Source organism: Geotrypetes seraphini, chromosome 3, assembly GCF_902459505.1.
Source record: "Geotrypetes seraphini chromosome 3, aGeoSer1.1, whole genome shotgun sequence".
Classification (NCBI taxonomy): domain Eukaryota; kingdom Metazoa; phylum Chordata; class Amphibia; order Gymnophiona; family Dermophiidae; genus Geotrypetes; species Geotrypetes seraphini.
Window position 1 is genome coordinate 162,814,461 of NC_047086.1, and position 19,104 is coordinate 162,833,564.

General features: G+C 44.1%; 1 protein-coding gene across 3 annotated transcripts in view; it reads right to left on the bottom strand.

The window, feature by feature from the left end:
• NCOA7 (nuclear receptor coactivator 7) overlaps positions 1 to 19,104 on the bottom strand; it is a 351,548-nt gene that overhangs the window by 325,435 nt on the left and 7,009 nt on the right. The window contains exon 2 of one of the 3 annotated variants that reach the window (XM_033936069.1): positions 16,494 to 16,596. The exons of the other annotated variants lie outside the window; for them this stretch is intronic. The gene's annotated coding sequence lies outside the window, so the exon portion shown is untranslated. The remainder of the gene's footprint in view (positions 1 to 16,493; positions 16,597 to 19,104) is intronic. 3 annotated transcript variants of the gene reach the window in all.

Sequence of the window (19,104 nt, forward strand, 5' to 3'; positions counted from 1 at the left end):
TGGACCACCATCCCCTGGTCTGACCACCTCCGATACAATTTCAAATTACACTGGCTCAAAAAACAACCAAGAACCATCCACAAAGAAAAAACAATATGGTCCAGAGGCCAACTTAACCCTGAAGAATTCTGGTCCTACTACAACCCAACATCCACCCCAGACCTTGACCTTAATTTCATCTCAGACTGGAACAATTTCAGCAATAAGATCCTAAACGACATTGCTCCACTGAAACTTTGCAAGAAAAAACACCGCTCCTCTGCTAACTGGTTCGACGCGGACCTACTCGCCCTCAAACGAGAAGTACGCAAACTGGAAAGAACCTGGTGCAAATCAGGCACAAACACTGACAGATACTCCTGGCGAATTAAAGTTACAGAATACAAAAAAATGATCAAAGAAAAGCGCCACAAACACTACTCCCAATCTATCAACACCCCATCCCTGAACACCAATAAACTATTCAGACTAATTAACTCCTTATTTGACACCGCCCCACATAAAAGCTCCCCCACAGATCTACCACCCTCCCCGACAAATCTAGCCGACCACTTCGCCAACAAAATTCTTAACTTGAAAACAACGCTCACAAAAACTATCACCTACCCATATATCCACCTACCTTCTCCAGAAAACGATGGCTCACCTGCTGACATGACCTGGTCTCATTTCAAAAACCCAGAATGGAACCTATACTCAAAATATTCTCAAAATATTCCAAAACAAACTGCCTACTAGATAACTGCCCTCCATCCATCATGAAAACTGCCCCCCTCCCCTTCAAAGCTGAACTCTTCAACTGGGTCACCCTCTGCCTGTCTACTGGCCACTTCCCAAAGGAACTTGGCCACATCCTCGTATCTCCAATAATCAAAAACCCCAAAGAATCTCCCTCTGTAGCCTCCAACTACAGACCCATCGCCAATATCCCTCTTTTTCTTAAAATCATGGAAGGACTTGTCAACTACAATCTCATGTCACACCTAGAGAAATTTAACATCCTCCACGACTCCCAGTCTGGATTCCGCACTAACTACAGTACGGAAACCGTTCTTGCCTCACTAACCAATCACCTCCTCCAACTATTCTCACTGGGAAACAGTGCACTGTTACTCCAGTTTGACCTCAGCAGTGCCTTCGATCTAGTAGACCATGACATTCTGATTAGTTGCCTCGACTCCATTGGCATTTCCGGACAAGTACTAACCTGGCTCACAGGCTTCCTAAAAAACCGAACCTACCAAGTCCATAACGACGGAACTTTCTCCCATACCTGGAGCAACCCCTGCGGAGTTCCCCAAGGCTCCCCCCTATCCCCGTCACTATTCAACGTCTATATGGCATCACTGGGTCACTTGTTATCGAACCATAACCTGAAATCCTATATCTACGCAGATGACATTACAATCATCATACCTATCACCTCACTGTCACATGAGACAGAACATTACATCTCAACCATCCTCACCATGGTAGAAAACTGGACCACACGCTTCAAATTGAAACTAAACCCAGAAAAAACCAAGTTCTTCCTTGCAAGTCCCAACCACAAACTAACGCCCACCCACCCTGCATCTCAATGGTTTAACTTATCCAATCAATTCCACTATAAAAATTCTTGGAGTCATCTTGGACCGATGCCTCACTTTGGAAGATCACACCAATGCCCAGGTCAAAAAATGCTTTTCCACCCTTTGGAAACTCCGTTCTATCAAACATTACTTTGATTTCCCCACCTTCAGTTTGCTGGTCCAATCCCTAATCCTAAATACCTTGGACTACTGTAACATCATATACCTGGGCTCCTACAAGAAAACCATTAAACGACTAAGATTCATCCAGAACACCGCCGTCCGCCTCATCTATGGGCTAAAAAAGTCAGACCACGTCAGCCCCTTCTACAGAAAACTTCATTGGCTACCGTTTGAAGCAAGGGTCATCTTCAAATTCGCCTGCCTCTGCTTCAAAACCCTATCTGGCTCAGCCCCGATATACCTGTCACACCACTTCGTCTTCCCAGGATCCAACCGAACACGCAATGTCCACCTGTTTGCCTATCCCTCCCCAAAAGGATGCATCTACAAAAGATTCTTGGACAAAACCCTCTCTTTCCAAGCAGGCAAATGGAATGACTGCTTGACCACCCTCATCTCTCTTGCCCCAACCTACCTATCCTTCAGGAAATCTCTCAAAGCATACCTCTTTGATAAATTCCTCTAACTCCCGCCCTCCTAACCAAACTACTAATCTCAACCTCGCCTCCCTCACTACCCTTCCCCCCCTCTTCACGGCTATTGTTCGCACCCCCCCGTGCAACAGTTATCGGATCATTTTGTAATTGGCCTCTGGTTTATACCATACACTTGATAACTAATTCTCTGTACCTTCACTGCATAATTACAGCTCTTATCTCCTGTAAACTACTCTGAACTGTTTTTCTGATACTCTGTAACTTCGCTGTATATGTACAGTCTCTTCTCCTGTAAATCGCTCTGAACTGTTTTGTGGTATTTGCGGTATACAAAAATAAAGTTATTATTATTATTATATCTTTGACCTTAGAGATGTGATTCTGGTGCCCTTTTTACAGGCACCATTTTTTTAAATGAGATTTTAATTGGTTTTTAAATTGGTGCAATCAGTGTGCTAATTAAGCCAGTTAAAAAGAGTTAGGCAGTGGTAGGGCACCTACTGCCACCTAATTTGCAGTGCTGTTTGCAGTTATCTACCCCTCAGTGTACTGATGTGTCTGTTAAGGATGGGTGAGCTGGCCCTTGCCCAGCTTGAATTCCAGCTCACGCAAGCCAGCAATCTTACCATGCATATAGACATTCAGTGAGAATCTCTAATCGCAGCCACCTTTATCCCAGTTAGGAGAGTCAAGCCAAAGTTTATGATTCGAGTTCTAAACAGCTCAACTGGTGGCAAAGCAAGATCATGTGGGCCCCAAATCAGTTCCAGTCACTGTGGGTCAGAGTAGGATAAGGCTCAAATAATTCAAAGTCAAACTGCTTCTCCTCGTATACCTCAGGACTGCGAGGACTGTTTTAATCTGGGTTCTGTGTCTATATAAGTGACACCAGAGAAAAGCAATTCAATTTTTTATTTGTACAATTCGGCAGCTATGACTATGGCCCGTGTCCAATTTGAAGCCCTGCAACCCACATTTCTTATGTACTTTTTCCTAGCTATCCCTAAAGATGGCAAAAAAAATTGTTTCATGTATTTTTTTTTTAATTATTTCAAACCCAATGGATGTTGGAAAAAAATGATACAAATGGGGTCAGGAACTCTTTGAAAATTGAATGAAATGGGATGAAACTTGGCATGTGGGAACACTCAATAAAAAGATTCATTCAATAGAAAATGAGCCAAGTTGAACTGGGAGTTCCAAAGAAAGGAGTTCCAGATTTTGTAGCATAGAAAGTTAAACACACAGTGAAACACAGCAGTTAGGAAATTCCTCCCTTCCAACTGTCTTTCTCTGTTCGGTACTCCCAACCCCCTAACATGCTCCCCACCCTCAAAAAAATAGTTCTACAAGTGCCCACATACCCTAAAACTATCCCCTGTAATTGCTCCACTACCCTGCAAAATTCCCCACCCCAAAAAACTACAGCCTCACAAACTACCCACATTCTCAAAATTACCTTCCACAACTGCCCCATTCATAGAAACTACCTCTCTACTAATGACCCAACATCCCACAAACTGCTCCATTCCCAAAAACTAACCTATTCATCCCTTGTCTTAACTCATCTACCATAGATATCAACAATGATTCTATAACATGTCCTTTTCAAAATCCATATTGAAGTATATATTAGATGTACATCAATATGGATTTCGAAAAGGACATAGTGTAGAATCATTTTTTTATATCTATTTACAGCACTGCATATGCCTTTCAGCACCTTAGAAACGATATATAGCAGTAGTAGTATGGTAGATGAGTTAAGATGAGGGATGGATGAAAACATGACTTTTATATTGCTTCATTGGATTTATCATCCACCTTTGATGTGGTTGATTATACAATTTTGTTGAGTAAATTATCTACAATGGAGATAGGTGAATCAGTTTATGGGCTAGATTCACAAAGGACACGGATGGGATCCGATCCGATCTGTGTCCGGGGGGCTGATTCATGAATCACCCTCATGCAAATAAGGGCAATCAGAATCACACCCCCATCTGACTGTCGGGATCACTCTCTAGTGATCCAAACGCATGCGCATACCATCTGGTCTGCGCTTGATTAAGAGCAGTGACCTTTTTTTAAACTTTACTTTTGTTTCTTTTTTTCTTCGCGAGCCCGTGGTTTTAACCCGCTTTAAACCCGTGAGTTAAAACCACGGGTTTGTAGTGTGGGGAAGGGCAGGAGAGATTCGGGGCAGGCAGGAGAAGAACGGGAGATTCGGGGCAGGCAGGAGATCGGGGCTGAGAGCAGAGAAGCAGGGCGGCAGAAGGCAGGACAGTTGGAAAGGACCTCAGCAACTGGTCCTCAGCAGTCACTTATTTTTGGATCGGCCAGCCCAGTCGGTGTTGCTTTTTTAGTTTAGTGAATCGCTTCCTGCCTGCATTTGAATGTAGTTCCCCCTCATTTGCATGCGCGGATCGGAGGATGATCAGGACAGAGGTTAGTGAATCGGGTCGTAAAGGGGGTCACTAAGTGGTCGGAAGTGAATCTAGCCCTTTGACTGGTTTGTCTCTTATTTTCAAGATAGATCAATATATGTGATGACTAAAGGTGACGTTTCTAAGCGGATATTTATTCGCAATGGATTCCACAAGGGTCAGCACTATCAGCACTTCTTTTTAATCTTTATTTAGTATTATTGGGGATGTATTCTACACTATGTGTAAGTTATCAATTCTACGCAGCTGATGTGCAGGGGTTTTTCAGACTGGCAAATAGAATTAAATGATAAGAACATAAGAACATAAGCAGTGCCTCCGCCGGGTCAGACCATAGGTCCATCCTGCCCGGCAGTCCGCTCCCGCGGCGGCCCAAACAGGTCACGACCTGTCTGCATCACCAGAAGGGGCTCCCTTGCCACCTTGGTTTCTCATTTAAGTCCTATCTTCCCATCGTAGTCCTAACCCTCCGGTCTTGCACATGCACGACCTGTTGGCTTTCTATACCTGTGTTACATCCCAGCACCTCTCTCAGTATCCCACGATCCCTTTATCCCTCAGGAATCCGTCCAATCCCTGTTTGAATCCCTGTACCGTACTCTTCCTGATCACTTCCTCCGGTAGCGCATTCCAAGTGTCCACGACCCTTTGGGTGAAAAAAAACTTTCTTGCATTTGTTTTGAACCTATCTCCCTTCAGTTTCTCCGAATGCCCCCTCGTACTTGTTGTCCCCTTCAGTCTGAAGAATCTGTCCCTATCCACCCTCTCTATGCCCCTCATGATCTTGAAGGTCTCTATCATATCTCCCCTGAGCCTCCTTTTTTCCAGAGAGAAGAGCCCCAGCCTATCCAATCTCTCGGCATATGGGCAGTGTTCCAATGATAAATTGATATTTTGTCTACATGAAGTCTCTGAATGAATAGCACATCAAAGATTAATTTTAAATCTTGCAAAAACAGAATTGTTATTGATAGGAAGAATAGAAGACCATTTGTGGCCTGAAGTTGTAGAGATTGATGAATAGAAATTTCCAGTGAAGAAAAAGAAAAAAAATTTTAGGGGTTTGGTTGGACTCTCTTTTATCTATGAAAGAACAGGTAATATTAGTCGTTAGATTTGCGTTTTTTTCAAATGCAGCTTTTAAGTAAGTTGAAGTTGATGTTATCAGCTTATAATTTCCATTTTGTTGTACAAAGTTTAGTGTTGCAGAGAATAGATTAATGTAATGCTTTATATTTGGGAATCTTATCAAATGTAAATTCTTACAAATAGTTCAGAATGCTGCAGCTCAAATGATCCAGACTATCCATTTGGACAAGATAGCATAGGCTGAGACCTTGCTAATAACTCTCATATTATACAGAGCATCTGCTATATAATTCACCCCAGATAGGATCATGGGTCCGAGGCTCGAAACAAGTGGGTGCGGCAAGCACGTCCCACAAAGGAAGATGCAGCTGCCACTTTAGTCCATAGAGTCAAAGCTTCAAATTGCCTCTTGAAGAGCAAGTCCACTTTGCAGTCCTGAGTAACTTTCAACATAACCCTTCCTTCACTGGGCACAACAGGTTTGCTTAGTGACCTGCGCCACCAGAGTCCACCATTGGTTGAGCAAAGAGCTACTGAAAATCTAACGCCTTCGGTTAAAGCTTGGCCATAGTCTCAGCCACAAGCAGGGACCCCCTTCTGGTGACTCCCAGTGATCTATGACCAGCTTGGTGATGTCTGAATGCGAGGGAAAGAACGTAGTTGGAATCACAGAACTGTTCATAACTGAGCACTTGGACGAGGAAGCTGTAGGGACTTCCAGCTTTATTTCTCACAGCGAAGTGGAAATAATGTCTGAGAGCTTAGAGGCTTTGAACAGCCTGTGCACTGTGGGGTCTTCCATCTGATCAAGGGCAAACATCACCTCTTGACTGCTGTCTTATATAAAGAAACAGACTCTGCCAGAGAAACTTCATCCTGGGAGAAAAGTAGCATGGAATCGGACTTTCCATCCTCCCAGTCTATAGCAGATCAAACTTCCTGATCCAGGTCTGCATCCTTGTCTGGTTGGGTGCATACTGAGGGGAGTTCTCCTGCACCACCGCCACTGATGCGCTGCAAACAGATGCTGAGGACAAAGTTCACAAAATCTGGACTGTGGTTCTCAAAGTCTCTGGCAGGGACCCCCTGCTAGTCCTTCTGGGCTCCATGGCAATCACACAACTGTGCTTGACCAAGCCACCTTCGGAGAGGCCCGGAAAGGATCTCTTCCCCTGGGAAGGCACCTCCTGTGGATCCCAGCCGTTGAGGACTTGGAGGAGGCTTATTCCATGTCTCCCACCCAGTATTCCCTCTAAGCGGGCGGGTGTTGTGAGCAAACTTTTTTCACTGTGAGCTAAAAATATCGGGCGCCAGCAAGTTATGAGCCAAATAAATATGTTGTCAAAGTTGCTGATACATGAGGACGAGGTATTCAAAGGAATTTTAGGCCTACACGCTAAATTAAATAACGTTAAATAATATTTTTAAGAACACAAAACAACGCATTAATTCTTGAAAGTACAAAATTCTTTATTTTTTATTTTTTTTTTTACCAGAAAAACTCAAATTTATTTTAAAACAGTCTACAGAAATTGTAGGGATGAAATGATATCTTAATAAATGTTTTACAACAAATGTAGTTATGTCTGTTACATCCATATGTGTAAACTGTAAATTAAAAACAGTCCAGAAGACAATACGTTTGATGCTTTCAATTTCTAGACAATCTATCAATTCCAGCTTCTACACAAAAGTATAAATACATTAAAACAAAATATTGAAAACCATTTTATTGGGCACAAAGTTTGCCTTCAGTGAGAAGAGTTCACTCAATATGTTGTAGAATAATTGTTGTGAAACTGGAATGGAATCAATTCTTCACTCAAGTTAGATATCATCAATATCTTCATCATCATCCCCAAGAAGAGGCGGTCGGAGCGTACGCGAGTCCGGCTGCCTCTCCTTGTTGGCGAGCTGAGCGGACCGTCGGGATCGACCCCCCGCACCCCCTAGGTACGCCTCTGCAAGTCTTGCCTTGCCCGGATTTGCCGCTCTCTTCCGGTGTTACTCCCCCCCCCCCCACCCGACTCTCCTCTCGCCGCCCTGCCATCTGCCGTACGCCTCTTCCGATCGCCCCCCTCCCTGCTCGCACCCCCACCCCGACGTCCGATTCCTCCCCCAGCCTCCCCTTACCTTTGCGACGCGTTACATGGACTGCCAGCTCGCCTGCCTGCAAGCACGTGTGTGCGCTGTGACGAGAAACTTGTGTGCTGCTATGTAATATTTTGTGCGCCAGCGCAGCTTAGCGGGAACACTGCTCCCACCTCTCCCCTGCGGGACATGGACGCTCCCCAGCCAGCCAGCCAGTGCAAGACATGATATTAATGTAAGAATGCCTGAGGAATCCATTCCTGTCAATCTTAAACAAAGTCAAGGAGTTTTGAGGTAGATGGAGGTTTCAGAAAAAAGATAATTTAAAATCTATGATGGCCGTAACCAGTAAAATCACACCAAAAATAGCCCGTAGGGACTTTCCTGAAAGTCAAGAAATGCAGGGAAAGGGATTTTAAAGATGGGGGACTTAGGCTGTAGCTGCAGAAACCTTCATAAATGAGTTCTGCAGACCACCCCTACCCTCTATTTTCCCCATAGTGTATATATAGCCTTACTCACTGTGCCATATGGTGCCTGCCTGCCTCAGCATATGATTTCAGTTGGAACAAATGGAGAAGAATTCTGCCTCACAGATTCATACGAACCTGGTCTTCTGGTTGCTAGTTGGACCGAGGTTGGACTGAGCCATAACCCCCAGAAAACCATGCTGTAAAAGCGGAGGGCGGGGAGGGGGACCATGAAGCCGACCCACTCTTAGTACCGGTCAAACCACAAAGAAGCCAAACAGCCTGCCATCTGCCGTACGCCTCTTCCGATCGCCCCCCTCCCTGCTCGCACCCCCACCCCGACGTCCGATTCCTCCCCCAGCCTCCCCTTACCTTTGCGACGCGTTACATGGACTGCCAGCTCGCCTGCCTGCAAGCACGTGTGTGCGCTGTGACGAGAAACTTGTGCGCTGCTATGTAATATTTTGTGCGCCAGCGCAGCTTAGCGGGAACACTGCTCCCACCTCTCCCCTGCGGGACATGGACGCTCCCCAGCCAGCCAGCCAGTGCAAGACATGATATTAATGTAAGAATGCCTGAGGAATCCATTCCTGTCAATCTTAAACAAAGTCAAGGAGTTTTGAGGTAGATGGAGGTTTCAGAAAAAAGATAATTTAAAATCTATGATGGCCGTAACCAGTAAAATCACACCAAAAATAGCCCGTAGGGACTTTCCTGAAAGTCAAGAAATGCAGGGAAAGGGATTTTAAAGATGGGGGACTTAGGCTGTAGCTGCAGAAACCTTCATAAATGAGTTCTGCAGACCACCCCTACCCTCTATTTTCCCCATAGTGTATATATAGCCTTACTCACTGTGCCATATGGTGCCTGCCTGCCTCAGCATATGATTTCAGTTGGAACAAATGGAGAAGAATTCTGCCTCACAGATTCATACGAACCTGGTCTTCTGGTTGCTAGTTGGACCGAGGTTGGACTGAGCCATAACCCCCAGAAAACCATGCTGTAAAAGCGGAGGGCGGGGAGGGGGACCATGAAGCCGACCCACTCTTAGTACCGGTCAAACCACAAAGAAGCCAAACAGCCTGCACTCAAGCTCCTGAGTAAATCAAGGATGCAAGTAGCTAAGCAGGGGACTGCTCCCAAGCTCAAAAAATATAAAAGCAGGCTCACTAGCTAGGTGTCTCCAAGGGCTGATCCTGCTAGCAGCAGACATCCGCAGCACGAGTCTGCATCTTCTCCCAGGCAGAAGTCCCAACAAGTAGGAACTTCTGGGCACGAGCCTCTAAACAAACATTGAGAAAATAAATCCATCAAGCTCAGTAGTCAGTTCTCTCGGTGGCCAATCCAGGTCAATAGTACCTGGCCAAAACTCAAAGATAGCAACATTCCATGTTACCGGTCCAGGGCAAGCAGTGGTGGAGCACAGCTGAAAACTGAATGAAGGGGAGTGGCTTAAGGAAGATGGCCGCGGGTAGCTGGAGTTAGACGCCACGGATGTTCCCGGGCTGCTCTTACCTTTGAAATGGTGAAAAGAAAATCTAAACTTCGGGTTTTTCCCGATGAATCTTTGCCAGCAGCTTCGGGCCCGATGGACGCTTTTCTTCAGCGAGGGACGCTAACACAGCCGGAGGATTTCTCGGCTGGGAGAGACACGCTGGCTGAAGCGTTACAGCTCTCCCTCGAGGCAACATCACTAACCCCGGAAGAGCGGAGTCCTCCGAGTCGCCCGGGGGCGTTTGATCAGTCGATGGAAGAGCAAAGTCCTCCGAGTTGTTCGGGGGCGTTTGACCAGTCGACAGTGGAGGAAATGTTCCGGGGTGTTCACTCTCCAGACCTGCTGAGATCGGGAGTCGGCCCAGCAGGAGGAGTGGTGAAGCTAAATCGACTATCAGAGCATTTGGAGGAGTTGGAACAGAAATTGCCTCAGGATTTCCTGACACTGACTTCATCACCTGCTGAAGTTCCAGGTACTTTTTCATCAGAGAATCTGGGTGTTGAACTGATACCAATGCAGAGACCCAAGGTTTTCAACATGGAGACAATTTGGGAAGCAATATCTAGTTTGCAAATCTCTTTGGGAACCCAAATGCAGCAACTTACCACACGCTATACCTCTGTTGTGTCTGAAAATTTGGAAATGAAAAATAGGATATCCAGCGTTGAAAATAAAGTGGATGGACATGAAACTAGAATAAAAACAGTGGAGTCCCAGGCTTTGGTCTGGGTAAGAGATAGTGGAAACCTTAATTTTAAGGTGGAAATGTTGGAAAATATGACTAGAAGAAGTAATCTTCGGATTATTAACTTTCCAAAATTACCACTTATCTCAGCGCAGGATACATTTAAAAAGTATTTGAAAGAAGTTTTGAAAGTTCCCGAAACCTCCTATCCGCCTCTCACTAAAATATATTATTTACCTACCAGAGTATCTGTTCAAAAACCAAACCAGCAGAATTTGGATGCTGATAGTTTGGATTTGACAAATTTTCTTGAGAGGTTAGGTGAAGAGATACCGGCAAGTGCTACGCTATTTGTACAATTTGCTATTGATGCTGACAGGGAATGGATGCTTAAAATGTTTTTTAAGTTTAAAGATGTACCATTCATGACTAAAATACTAAGAATGTATCCAGACGTGTCACGAATGACCCAAAAGAGAAGAAAACAATTTCTCATTTTGAGACCAAGGGTTCTGCAGTTAGGTGCGACGTTTGTACTCAGATTCCCCTGTAAATGTGTAATGACCTATCAAGGGAATAGATTTATTTTCTTTGAACCTCAGCAGCTGACAAAATTTATTTCTGCTAAAGAGCAAATTTAAATTCTTGAGAGAATTTCTGTTTCAAGTCAGCTCATTAATAAGGTTCTTGTTCTCCCTCGCTACCATCTTTTATTTTCTTTGTATTATTTGATAAAGATTTCAGCCATTGTAAAGCTTACTCCCCTCTTGATTGAGGTCTAATGATACAAACCAGTAAAATTTATATTTGGGTCTAATGTTTTTGATGTATGAGAAGGAAATTTTTGCTTTGTTTTTGTATTTCTAATGTATATTTTCTTTACTGATTATGGTCTCATTTTAAAGTTTGAACTGGAGTTGTATTACTTTCTTTGTTTTGACTAATATTATGTCAATACTATAAAATGAAAATAAAGAATTATAAAAAATAAAAAAAAGAAGACTGAATGAAGATGCTAAGGCTAGAAGACTGGAAGTGCAGAAGAAAGGTACTTAGGAGGTTGATAAATGCCTGCTACTCAGAGAGGGGTAACAAACAGATAGAATGGACTCCAGAGGAAGAAAAGCAGTGAGACCGAGATGGAGGAAGAGGGTGGAATATACAAAAGGGTAAGAGTAACAATCCAACATCGCCACCATCACTAGTTGGGCAAGGCATATGGGAAAAAAGGTAACTTCCATGACACAGGGTGGCAGCTCAAGTGGAGCCATTGAACATAAGAATAGCCTTAATGGGTCAGACCAATGGTCCATCAAGCCTAGTAGCCCATTCTCAAGGTGGCCAATCCAGATCACTAGTACCTGGCCAAACCCAAAGAGTAGCAACATTCCATGCTACCGATCCAGGGCAAGCAGTGGCTTCTCCCATGTCTTTCTCAATAACAGACTATGGACTTTCCTCCAGGAAATTGTCCAAACCTTTCTTTAAACCAGCTACTCTATCCGCTCTTACCACAACCTCTGGCAATGCGTTCCAGAGCTTAACTATTCTCCGAGTGAAAAAATATTTCCTCCAATTGGTTTTAAATGCATTTCCCTGTAACTTCATCAAGTGTCCCCTAGTCTTTGTCATTTTTGACGGAGTGAAGAATCGATCCACTTGTACCTGTTCTACTCCACTCAGGATTTTGTAGACTTCAATCATATCTCCCCTTAGCTGTCTCTTTTCCAAGCTGAAGAGCTCTAACCTTTTTAGTCTTTCCTCATACGAGAGGAGTTCCATCCCCTTTATCATCTTGGTTGCTCGTCTTTGAGCCTTTTCTAGTGCCACTATATCTTTCTTGAGATAAGGAGAGCAGAATTGAACACAACACTCCAGGTGAGGTCACACCATGGAGTGATACAGAGACATTATAACATTCTTAGTCTTGTTAACCATCCCTTTTTAAATACAGTCAAACCTCGGTTAATGAGTAATGCGGTTTGCAAGTGTTTTGTAAGACGAGCAAAACACTCGAGCAAACTGTAACTCGCAAATCGAGCATTGACTCGATTTGCGAGCCCCCACCTGACCTGACCTGACCGCGGTAACCAACAATATTGCTCCCCCCGAGGTCACCAGCGCTGCTCCCTCCTCTCCACGATCATCGATCACGATCATCTCCTCTCCATCTACTGACCGGCCCTGTCCTTACCCATGTGCCACCGGAGTTAGAAAGGGCCTGCTGCTGGTCTGTTGCTGAGCCTTGAGCATCTGCGCATGCTCAAGGCCTTCTGGATCTCACCCTCACCGAGATTCTCATGAGACTCGAGATCTCATGAGAATCTCGGAGAGGGTGAGATCCAGAAGGCCTGAGCATATACAGATGCTCAAGGCTCAACAGCAGACCGACGTCATGCACTTTCTATTACTGGCGGTGCAGGGGTAAGGACAGGGCCAGTTGGGGGGGAAGGGGGAAGAGGCGATAGCAGCACCGGTGGCCTCGGGTGGAGCATGGGAGTCGGGGTGCATCCGACAGGAATGAGCCAGCAACTGAGAGTCCCGGCAGAGGGGGTAGTGGCATCTGGGGGGTGCGGGGCAGCGTCCAGGAGCAGCAGAGCCAATGGTGCCTAGTCGGGCTAGGTGGCGGTTTGCTTACAGCCAGCACCACCCGTACAACCCGCAGTGAGAGGCAGCGAACAGCAGCAGAGAACTGGAGGAACCGCATGGATAGATCTGTGGCACAGGCAGCGGTGGAGGCGTCGCTAATGGTAATTAAGTTTTTGGGGATATGGAACGAATTGTTCTAGTTTACACTAACTCTTATGGGAAAAGTTGCTTTGATATACGAGTGTTTTGATTTACGAGCATGCTTCTGGAACGAATTATGCTCGTAAACCAAGGTACCACTGTAATTCCTAGCATCTTGTTTGCTTTTTTGGCAGCCTCCACACAGTGGGTGGAAGGTTTCATCATATTGTCTACAATGACACCTAGATCCTTTTCTTAGATGCTAACCCCCAAAGTGGACCCAAGCATCTGGTAACTGTGATTTGGGTTATTCTTCCCAATATGCATCACTTTGCATTTGTCCACATTAAATTTCATCTGCCACTTGGACACCCAGTCCTCTAATTTCCTAAGGTCCACCTGCAATTTTTCATAATCCGCATGCGTTTTAACAACTTTGAATAGTTTAGTGTCATCTGCAAATTTAATCACCTCATTCATCGTTCCAATTTCCATATCATTTATAAATGCCGTATATACTCCAATATAAACCTGGACTTTGGGGCCAAAAAACTGGCCCAAAAATGGGGGTCCCAGTTTATAATCGGGCCATCCCCCAGTGACCACCCGAAAACCACCCTGACTTCCTGCAGGCCTGCCTTAGGCTGGGATAGGAGGGATCCCTCCCATCTCCTGCCCCGGCTGACACTAATAATTACCACTCTCCCTCCTTCCCTCCCTCGCATACCTGTTCCCTGGTGGTCCAGCGTGTATCCCATGCTGAAATCCTTTGTAAAAGATAGTAGGGAGCGGCACATCTGGGACGGCATGCAGGAGCGAGCTTTTCATGCTGCCGGCCGGCCCTGTACTACTCCTTGATAGTCTGCCGCGAGAACCGTGAATCCCATGAGAACTCATGGCAGCCTACCAAAGAGTGGTGCAGGGCCGGCCGGCAGCACGAAAAGCTCGCTCCTGCGTACCGGCCCGGGATACATGCTGGACCACCAGGGAACAGGTACGCGAGGGAGGGAAGGAGAGAGTGGTAATTATTAGTGTCGGCCAGGGCAGGAAACGGGAGGGATCCCTCCTGTCTCGGTCTACCACTAAGTGGTTTAAGTTAAGGGGAAGGATTAATCTTCTGGCTGGGTTAGAGGGCAGAGAGGAGTACGAGACAATAAAGCCATTGTAACATCACTGATGAGGTTGGCTCTTTTTAGGGGGAAGAGGGTACAGGGAAGGAAGGTGGGACAGTGTCAGGGCCTGGTAGGGAGGGGGGACAGTATTCAGAGCCTGGCATGGAAGGAGGCTTGGTTCACAGCCTGGTAGGGAATGGGACTGCGTGTAAGCCAGGGAGGGATGGGGGCTGAGTGCAGAACCTTGCAGGGGAGGGCGTGATGGAGGGGACACTGGGTGAAGATCCTGGCAGGGCATGGCACTTGAATATTAAGCCCCCGACTTATATTCGAGTCAACCATTTTTATTTTTATTTTTCCCCCTCCTTTTTGGGGGGAAATGGGGGGTCTCGACTTGTATTCGGATCGACTTATATTCAAGTATATACGGTAAGTTAAATAGTACCGGTCCCAGTACAGATCCCTGCGGCATGCCACTATTTACTCTCCTTCTTTGAGAAAAATGATCATTTTACCCTACTCTCTGTTTTCTATCTGATAACCAATTCCTAATCCACAACAGAACTTTGCCACCTATCCCATGACTCTTTAATTTTCTCAGGAGCCTCTCATGAGGAACTTTGTCAGAAGCTTTCTGAAAATCTATAAACACTACATCAACTGGCTCACCTTTATCCACATGCTTATTCACACCTTAAAAGAAGTCAAGCAAATTGATGATGCAAGATCTCCCTTGGATGAACCCATGCTGACTGTCCCATTAAATCATGTTTGTCTACGTGTTCCACAATTCTATTTTTTATAATTGTTTCCACCATTTTTCCCAGCACTGAAGTCTGTAATTTCCCAGATCTCCCCTGGAACCCTTTTTAAAAATAGGTATAACATTGGCTACCCGCCAATCTTCAGGTATTACAAACAATTTTAGCAACAGGTTACAGATCACTAACAGCAGGTCAGCAATTTCATGTTTGAGTTCTTTTAGTACCCTGGGATGTATACCATCAGATTTGTCACTTTTTAACTTGTCGATTTGGTTTAGTACATCTTCCAGATTCACCACAGAGCAGATCGAAAATACTTTTGAGCAAACTGAGAGGGCAGGAGTAGCTCCCTAGGAAGGAGGCGGAATTGAAAACATTATTGACAGTTTTCTGCAAGCAACCTGCAAGTTGAGATACAGAACCCTATCATTTCAGGACCACTAGACACATTGCATTAGAATTATCAATTACTATATAAATATAACTGGTAGTATTCTATAACTTATGAGTGTAATTTTGCACGTTAAACACAAAAAACGCACACAAGATTAAAGAATTAAGGAGTATGCACAGTATATAACCAACTTCAATGGCAAGCCTTGTGGATTGCTTCAGGTCTCTGTGTATAAAAAAACTGATCATCTGACAACCCAGTAATCCATTCATTTCTTTAATCACTGTTTCCAGATGTACTCTTCTGCAGGACACAATGATGTTTTTCTTTTTTCTATGTGTTTTCATTTAATCTGCTATGTTTATATATGACACAGATTACCAAACACAAAATATCTAGGTCATGGTTAATCATGAAATAAAATGGTTCCTACTGTAACAGAACACTAGCCAGAACTGGTTTTCTCCCATCTTGCTTTATTTTTGATCTAGCAATTTTCTCCTGCTCCGTTGTGCTTCCAGTTCAGTCAGAACCAGGAATGGGATCTACTTCCATGAGCCTATGGGTATTCTTTCTCTATTTTATATCCACCCCAATGTTTTCTCTAAGGGAGTGATTCCATAACCTGTACTGGGGGAACACCAGCCAATCAGGTTTTCAGGCTATCCATAATAAATATGCATGAGAGAAATCTGCATACCAAGGAGAATGTATGCAAATCAATCTCATGAATATTTATTATGGCTATCCTGAAAACCTGACTGGCTAAGATTTCCCCAAGACAGGTTTGGGATCACTATTCTAAGAACCAAATGGACACTCAAATGTTCAGTTACATTAACCTGTGAGTGCTACTCTGCACAAAAGAAAAGTGGGACTTGCATGTGATAGCAAGTGATGATCTTAAGGTGGCCAAATAGTTGAAGAGGAGACCTCCGGTTTGGTGTGCATTGCAGGAAGATATGGGTGAGGAGTTCTCCATGCCCTTTATTCCTCTAAAAGACTTATAACTTCAATACACTCACCTTTGGATCATAGAGAGAGACCATTCTTCAAGCTTTGCCAGGCCCTTCCTCATGCTATCCACACCATCAGGGGTGTCTACCCTATTGACGATTTTGGTATCATCTGCAAAGAAACAAATCTTACCAAACAGCCCTTCAGCAATATTGCTTACAAAAATGTTAAAAAGAACAGGTCTAAGAACCGAACCTTGAGGAACAACAAAGTGAACTTAAAATAAAATTAGAAGCACTTGAAGAGGCACAAGGATAGGAAATATATGCACAAAAATATGTGAAACATCGAAAACAAATGGAGACATATCAGAATGAACAACGTGCTATCAAGATTAAAAAATACAAAAGAGATGCAGAGAGCCCCCAGGAAAGAGATTTGGGAGTACTTATAGACAAGTCAATGAAATCATCCGTGCAATGTGCGGCAGCAGCGAAAAGGGCAAACAGAATGCTAGGAATGATTAAGAAGGGGATCACAAACAGATCTGAAAAGGTTATCATGCCTTTATACCGGGCCATGGTACGCCCCCATCTGGAATACTGTGTCCAACACCGGTCGCCGTACACAAAAAAGGACATAGTACTACTGGAAAGGGTCCAGAGAACAGCGACAAAAATAGTTAAGGGAGTTGCCATACAATGAGAGCCTAGAGAAACTGGGCCTCTTCTCCCTTGAAAAGAGAAGACTGAGAGGGGACATGATTGAAACATTCAAGATATTGAAGGGAATTGACTTAGTAGAGATAGAGACTGTTCACCCTCTCCAAGGTGAAGAGAACAAGAGGGCACTCGCTGAAGTTAGAAGGGAAAAGATTCCGTACAAGCGTAAGGAAGATTTTCTTTACCCAGAGAGTGGTAGAAACCTGGAATGCTCTTCCGGAGGCTGTTATAGGGGAAAACACCCTTCAGGGATTCAAGACAAGGTTGGATAAGTTCCTATTGGAACAGAACATATGCAAGTAAGGCTAGACTCTAATAGGGCACTGATCTTTGACCTAAGGTCCACCGCATGAGCGGACTACTGGGCACGATGGACCACTGGTCTGACCCAGCAGCAGCAATTCTTATGTTCTTATTACACATGCGGGTATGTTTACCCTTGGATGGACATAGATTGCAAACCACGTTGCAGTAGAATGGTAGGCAAAAAAAGGGGTGTTTCATTATCTACCAGTGAATCATCAGTAGATGAAGGAGGGTCTAATCAAGTAACCAAACCAAAGGACAACACATACATACCCCTTCTTTACTAATGCGTAGCGTGGGTTTTAGCGCCGGCAGAAGCGGTAACTGCTCTGACGCTCATAGAATTCCTATAAGCATCGGAGCAATTACCATACCAGTGCTAAAACCCACGCTACGCGTTAGTAAAGGAGGGGGACAGTTAGACGTAAAAAAGAATCTGACAAAATGGGAGCTATCTCAGCAACAAGGATCGACAATTCAATCTTGGCCTCAGGAATCCAAAGGTCTACGGACCACGAAGAGCTCATGCAAACAAAGGGCATTTTCAATTTATCTTCCCGAAGCCTTTCCCTTGCTGAAGAAGTATTACAATTAGGACTATCTTTTGTTCCCTCTATGAAGTATGATAAATATGATGTCCGAGTCAAGTTGCAGCGGTTTTTTAGACAATTGAGACGTAATTCCTTTTTTTAGCAGGACATGCAAGTTTGTAACAACCAATTTTTTTTTTTTTAATTATATCAATCATGGGTCCCCCACTAGTCCACCAGATCCATCAGTAGTAACATTTGAACAAGCAGTAATGAAAGACTTACAAGTTATGGAACAACAATGAAGATGCGTGAGCTACAAAAGACAGTATTTTAAGTTTTTCATGAGTGGACCTGACTGATACATAGTCTAAAGGCCTCTTTTACAAAGCCGTGGTAGCAATGCTGCCTTGGGAAATGTACTAAAGCCCATTCAATTTCTATGGACTTCAGAGTATTTACCGTGGCAGCATCGCTACTGCGGCTTTGTAAGAGTAGCCCTAAGGTTTTTTTAAGCACATCAGTTAACATGGATGTTTAGTCAAATACAAGAATATATAAGCTATAATGTTATTGTTTGGGTTAAATAAAACTAATTAAATCATTATTAATGATTATTTTTCTTCTTTCAGTAATATTAATAATTTATGTATTTCTTTTTTTCCCCCACCCTAAATATTTTATTGAAATTTTAAAGAAAAACTACATCACAAACAAATAAGAAATACAAACGTAATATGAAGAAAAAGAAAAAGCCATAAAGGGGCATAATCAAAACAAATGTCTAAGTCCCCTTTTGGCCTAACGCCCTAAATGCTGAAAGTAGCAGCAGGGAAAATGTCCAATCTCAAAAAAACGTCCAAAATGAGGTGTTTTTTGAGAATGGCCCGCCTCTATGTTCAGCAGTTTAAACGGCCAGACCACCACCAAGTCTAAACTTACAACACATAATCAACCAACAAAAACCATAAGTCCCAAATGCCCAAAACAAGAGCTTTTAGGCAAATGAGGGGCCAGTCCTTCACCTAAAAGCTGGATTCTGTAACCGATGTTTGTCAAAAACAACACCGGTTATAGAATCCACCCCTCCCCCCTGCAACGATTGCGGCAGGAGAGATGGC